Source organism: Micropterus dolomieu, linkage group LG21 (genome assembly GCF_021292245.1).
Source record: "Micropterus dolomieu isolate WLL.071019.BEF.003 ecotype Adirondacks linkage group LG21, ASM2129224v1, whole genome shotgun sequence".
NCBI classification, from domain to species: Eukaryota; Metazoa; Chordata; class Actinopteri; order Centrarchiformes; family Centrarchidae; genus Micropterus; species Micropterus dolomieu.
This window is the reverse complement of record NC_060170.1, coordinates 3,302,604-3,309,747: the sequence shown is the minus strand read 5'-3', so window position 1 is coordinate 3,309,747 and position 7,144 is coordinate 3,302,604.

The following is a 7,144-nucleotide window of genomic DNA, read 5'->3' as shown; positions in this document are numbered from 1 at the left end:
CAGTTAATTTACAGTAAGCCAATTACTACTGGTACTATTATCTTGCCTGCTACCACTGCTGCTGCTGGTTCTGTATGACACCTTAATGGTTGTGATGGTTTTAATGCATTTGTAAAACTTTCTAATACCACATGCTGTTATATAACATGCTTTTATGCCTTATCATACCTTTTGCTTCATATTAGGGTGTAATGTCTTTTAATATCTTATCAAATAAACATAATATCATTATCAATCAATAAACATCTTATCATTCTGTAGAAGTCCAAAATACCAGCCCTGATTTTTCAGCACGGGAACTATAATGTTTTTTTGAGTTTTTCATTTATTTGTAACAGCAGAAAGTGAATGTCATTCTGCAAAGGCTTTGATCAAGGCTTTTGTTGATGGTTTCATGCAATCCCAGGCATACTTGACATTCAGAACAAAGCCAGATTCTCCCCTGGCTTTCAGGAATGCTGGCTGGGTGACAGCAGCCTGAATCTAGGCTAATAAAGAATGTGCCCATTGTAGTGACGGTCAGATCTTCCTTTTCTGTCCAGCGCTACTGCTGCATGCACCACAGACAGCTGCTGTCTGGAGGCTAAAGGCTATGACGCGTATTTCTCCTGCATTCCTGCACTCACACTGGCTTTATTCATCAGACAATACTAGAGGGGATTTCTGGAAGTGATCTGGGCAGCATTTCAATCCGTACTACAGATAACAAGACGGAAGATAAAAGAGTCTTCCCTCAAACTGTTTAGAGCTTAGAGGGTGTTCTGTCTACACCAATGGCCTTACTTTGGCAAGCGAGGTGTCCTTTAAATGTGTCCTTTGACCTCTTCCTGCTGTGCTGTAGTATCTGGACTGGATCCAGTTTCATACTTCCACCTTTTAAGAGGAGAAGGAAGAACCTATTATCACATCTGCCATCAGAGCAGGACCAGCAGGAGTCACATGTCTGCTTCTCTTCTGCGTCAAACTCAGCAGAAACAAAACATTCAACAAAAAGTTCCTTAAACTCAAAGCTTGCCATGATTTAAACAACCAAGAAATCATAATAACAATTATCTTAAATTTTTTTGTTTGAATACATTATGTATTCAAGAACCTGTAGCCGATGATATCGTCCATCCTGATGTCTCATTGCAGACATTGTCCAATGGAAATTTTGTAGACATCGCCCAATCCTACTGTACACCAGCTGCCCAGCACTAAACAGCTGACAGACAGAGTAAGCAACAGGCTGGTTAACATAGCCTAAGCATTTTAGTCAACAAAGACTAAAAAAAAAAACTTTACAACTCTTCTATTAATATAGTGAACCATGATAAGATGGGACCCAGTGGGGAATGCTGCTAGGGAGCAGTGCTGGGTGTCCTCTCCTATAAATATGTTTCTCATGCTTTTGAAAAAAGGTTTCAGCACATCTTTGGGTTTCTTTGAACTCTCAAAAGAACATTCACATTAAAGTGTTGAAAATCCATTCTCTAACAGACTTTTTCAGGGTTGCAGGAACAAGTCCTTGCACAGACTGAGGTTGATAGTCCATTACAGAGCTAATACAACCAAACACATTCACAGCTAAGGGCAGTTTTTAGAGTTTTCAATAAGCCTAACCTTGTCTGTCTTTGCACTATGACAGGGAGAAATGGGGAAAACATGCTAACCACCTATTCACCTTGTTAAAAATTACCCATATTTGCCGCTACTCTATAAGAGCTTGGTCACACAGCAAATGTGATGCATTGAGGCCAACTGGTGCTTAAATCAATCTCACCCTGTCAGAAGGGGAAAACCCCATGTAATCCCCTCTGGCTGGTTCACACTGACACCCATGCAGCGGTGCAGATCATTTTCACCACTAGATGTGCTGAGGTTTGGCAATTTTAATGCACTTAATGCCTCCAGATCCATAGGGACATGTCAAATATTCAACACCTAATGCTGCCTCTCACAGATGTCAAATTACCAGCGCTCAAGCTGTGGAGCTGACAAAAGACAACTCAGACAACAGACTGTGTTGTGAAACATGAGGTGAGGTGCATTACTGCCTCATAATGACTCATGCTTTGTTTAAATTAGGCGAATGTATCTCACAGCCACTCTTGCATCATGTTCCAAAATGAAAAACTGTTTATATCATCATCTGTGCTCAAGATGTGGTTAATCTAATTAGTAGGGAATGTATTTGACACCCTGCAAGATATGGAGCTTTAAGAAAAATAAAAGGGAATCAGATCTCTGCCTTGTTACCAGGGCCCTTGTGCACTGACCTCAGCGAACAAGCATTCATAACAAAAGAAAAAAGTCTATGGTCATCTTCATGTAGAGACCTTAATGCATCCTCTTGATTTACACACCACAGCAAATATTTCCACTGACACCTCATATGCAGAGCTCCAGTTCTTTGGATAAAAGTGAGCAGTAACTCTTCCTCTAGAGACTAGGGATGGGAACAGAGACGTCCAGACTTCCGGTGTGGCAGTGATTTCACCCATTAGGTTGGCTATGCCAAGCATATCAGTGAAAGGAATCCAGTTTCTCTAGCCATCCTTAGAGACAGGGATCATGTGGCGGATCCCAGCACGCTGAATGATAAAGAGTCAAATAAGAAAGTAGATTTACTGCCAGATGTTGGCAGACCATGCTTCATTTCACTTGTAAAACAGAGAGCAAAGCAGAGTGAGCATGAAAGCATGAATAATTCCAGGACATTCTTTCGGGGGAATAGTCTGAGTTGTCTCATCAAGGAAATGGCAGCAGGAGTGGATACCTAAGTGTCTGCAGAAGACCTAAAACACCTAAAAGTACTGCTTGGGGAGTGCACAGATATTCAATTAAAATAATTTTTCATATCACCTATTAAATATCACAGGCCTTACAGAATAACATGCAGTTCTTCAACCTGTTGCCATCTTCTGTAAGATGTGTAACATCTTACAGAAGATGGCAATTGCAGGAAGGAATTTTCACAATATGTAATGTGTTTTTGTTGAGTGTGTTGATAATGTAACTAGACACATTTACTCAAATGCTTCAGTACAATTCTGAAGTACTTTACTTGAGCATTTTCTGGTACTTCATACTTCTACTATACTATAGTTCAGAGGCAACTTTTTACTCCACTGCATTTATTTGATAACTTTACTCACTAGTTACTTTGCAGATTCAGATTGATGAATACAAAATATGATCAACAAAGTTATGATGCATTATGATGCAAGACTTTATTGATCCAGGGAGGACATTCACAGCTACTCAACACATTATAAAGAAGTTATAATTAACCCCACCTATACTGTTAAAGAAATATTAGGAGCCAGCATTCAGGTGCAAGGAAGAAGGTTTTCAGAGACTGATGAAGTCTTACACAGCAAAGTTTATTAGACTCAGCCAAGCATCCAACGTGTCAACAAATCTGAAGAATACTTCCTGTGGGGGTATTTATCCAGAGATTCACTAAATGTCCAACTAAGGTTATTGTTCACCCCTCTATACATGTGTGAAGAGTCTTTTGGTTACTGGTTCAAATCAAGACACGTTGTGTGTCATTAAAGCCATATGCAACCCTTTCTACACACAGTCAGTCAGTCTGTCTGCAATGAAACAAAATAAAGATAATCTCGACCTTGGGTTACCTAACAAATGTACAACAGTGCATCAATCAACTCAGCTGTGTCAGTCAGTCAACAAGCAGGCAGAGAGGAGGGACAGAGTCTGACCTACTGCTTTGAGTCCCTGGCTGTTAAAATTATAATTCAAGAATTTAATAACAATAATAATATTCAGAGTTTTTACATAACAACAGAAACCTAACTCAGGCCAAGTGTCTGCTCAGAGGGGTCAGAGCCAAACTATGGACATGTGCAACAAAGATGTCTGTGTTTTCATCATAAAAAGGAAATGCCAAAAGGGATATTTTACATGAAATGTCACATAGCCTGTACTGCATTAAATTACTGAAAAGGACAAAAGGATTCTTAGGAATAGTTTTCCTTGTTAAGATGGTTTTAATGAGGACCCAGTCCCATTGCTGCATTGGAGTTAAATAATACAGCAGCTTCGCAGGTGAGCGTGTTTTTTTACTGGTTTTCTGAGTAATTTCTTTTTGCTGGTCCAGTACCACACATTAAAGGGATAGTAAATGTTCATTAAATTCATTTAAATTCAGCTAGTATTTCCTCATGGTTTGCTCTCCCTTTTTTGTAAAAATTATTTCAATTATAACTCCGTTTCTTCATGCAGTGTTGTGTGGTTGCATGTAATTTGTTTGTTTACTAATTGTTACAACCTACCGATACATAAACTAGACTCCATGGCTTAGACTTTGGCTTAGAATAGTATTTTGCTTCAATACATATTTAAATATTGACAGGCTTGTCGTCACACTTTCTACAGTACTCCAAAAAACATGCCACCTTATTGAGGCTAACTGTAACGCCTTGGCGATGTGCATCCAATAATTTGGGGGTGGAGCTTCTGTGGGAGCACTGAGAGGAGTGGTGCATTTGTTTGGCAGTTGAGTTCAAATATCAACAGTTTTTCTGCAGAATCACTTATAATCCCTTTAAAGTGAATATGAGGGAATGAGGGCTGTATTTGTTTGTATTGTAATAGTCTGTGGAACATTTCTTCACATGGAGTTGAACCCCATGCTTGATTGCTCTACCTTGTGCTTCAAGAGTCAGAACACACACATACACATGTACACTGTGCTTTTCCCAGAGAACTTCAGACTGGATATGTTTACAGGAATGAGAGTCTAATGTCCACTGAGGACATGTTAAGAGTGTTTTGGATTGTTTCGGCTTTCCTCATCTGATAACTCTAAATGCGGTGTTAATAACCCAGCACATGAGTAAGCAATGGGATTGGAGATCTCAGCCAGGAGGCTTGTTTCACTGGAAATGCCCTTAACAGTCTTTTGATTTGATTACACAAGACACTTGTGCTTCCTGTAAGTGTGAAAAGGTTAGATAACTCTGGTCAACAACCTGCATAATACATTAACATGTCATTCAATTTTACCAACCCCTTCATGTTTAGCTGGTTGGGACAGCTGTGTTAGTCTCTGGGTCGGCCATACTTGTAAACACCAGTTGTGTTTGTGTATTTTCATTGGCAACATGAAACCACATGCAAATATTTCCAGAAACTACTGTGAAGTTGTTGGCTACTTTCAGGGTGGGATATTGCAACATGAAATCAAGACTAGCCATTACTGAAAAGTAAAAAAAAAAGTACCAGACAACTGAGCAACTAAAAAAGATTGTGTGATACGATAAAACACTCCTGATTAGCCTCTAAATGGACCTAGTAGCGAGATTGTTTTGTAAACTGATGTTTCCAAGGTCAAGGGTGGACTTTCATTCTGAATTTTCAAGCTAAGATGCATAAGAAGTCTTTAAACTGGATTTTTGACATTTGGGTTCAAGCTGGAAACAAACCTTTAAAAGGTTTACTGGGAGAATGTGTTAGCAAAAAGTTGCCCATAGCTACACATCCAGCAGATACATAGCAACTTTAGCACACATTTGAAATCGTATCCACCTGATGAATGCAAAGCCTCAAAAATGTAACTACATGTAGTGGATACAGCAGCTAAGGAAATACCACGTGGAGACTGCAATAACTGTGTTAGGAATCATCTCTTTTTCAGTAACACACATATAGCACAGCCATGTCCACCTTCTGTTCTGCTGCGATCACAGCTCTCTGTTACAGTGAGTGAAATAACGTAAACAGTGATTACAACAATAGTCTCCTCTTCAGTATTGAGACAGGACAAATTAGAGGTTACCAGGATGTAACTCCAGTTAGATAAACATGTACGCAGCTCACTGTCATTCTATATCACAAAGTAAATTGATCTATGCAAACACAGTCGATGTGAGAATATAAATAAAGGCGGTACTACCTGATCACATATACATCCAGCTAGCATTGTGGTGACGCAATGAACAGGTTTTATCCAGTGCAGAATTACTAGTCAAAACCTACATCATACATATACAGTGGAACCACCATTAATCCCTTGCATCAAGTGTACACCAAGTTTAAGTTCTTTTAGCTCTGGTGTGGTCTTCACCAACTGCGCGTTCCAAGATGGCTGCAACCTGCAAGTGTGGCTGAACAAGCCGCCTGAGTTTACAAAAATTGGATTTCACAAACACTCAAAACGAACTCATTTTTAAAAGGAAATGATCAACACAGTTAATCTTTAGTGTTAAAATATTTCCTGACATGTACAGTATATATTATTTCTGTCTTTTTTTCTCTATTTTCTTTTTCTCCTTAAGGGAGGAGAGGTCTGTTGTATAAGCCTGTGGTTTCTTGACCTCTCCTGACACATGTCTTATTTTTGTGCGAATAAATAAAATAATATAAACATTTTTAGATGATAAATGTTCCACTATGTTCACCAGCTGGTTGCTAACTATGTCTCTCTTGAATTTGGTGCAGGGTTGTAGGTTGTGCACAGTGAGAGTGTTTGTCTGAGTTTTATGGCGCCTGCTGCTGCTGATGAGAGCAGGGAGTTGATGCTGTAGAACTGAGGGGAACTGAATGGGTGTTAATCTGTAGCTTGGTCATACCCATTCTTAATATAAAAATATTAACAAAGTAGCACCTTTTAAATTGCTCAGAAAAGTGGAATGTCTGCTGCGGAAGATTATGTTATACAATTGATTACTCCAGAACAATGGCTAAGTGGACCTTGTGAGTTTCTAAACTGACCATTTGTTAGTACATGGAAGCATTACTGATAGTGTGTGTACATGTTTTGAAGACCACAGAAGTGGTTCAGTGGGAGATGAGTAGTTTTTTTTGGATTCCATTCCTCTGTTGTGGCAATCACTAGCTCTCCCTTGGCTCATTGTCAGAAATCACGACCCCTACTATCCCAGCTGAACTGACCTCACAATAAGAAATAAATCAAGGATTTGGAATGTAGGACTGCTCTATACAAAAGGTTATTTTCTCAGAACGTCACTTTGCCCCCTCTTTGAAAAGCTTCACATGAATATATGTTTTAATGTGAAATGCATCTGGGGTCAGAGCACATCCAGGGTTTTATAACACTCATCATATGCTGTTCACACTGACAAGAATGTGTGGAAATCCCTGCCTGCTATGCTCCTCCCAGGAGAAATGTCTTTCT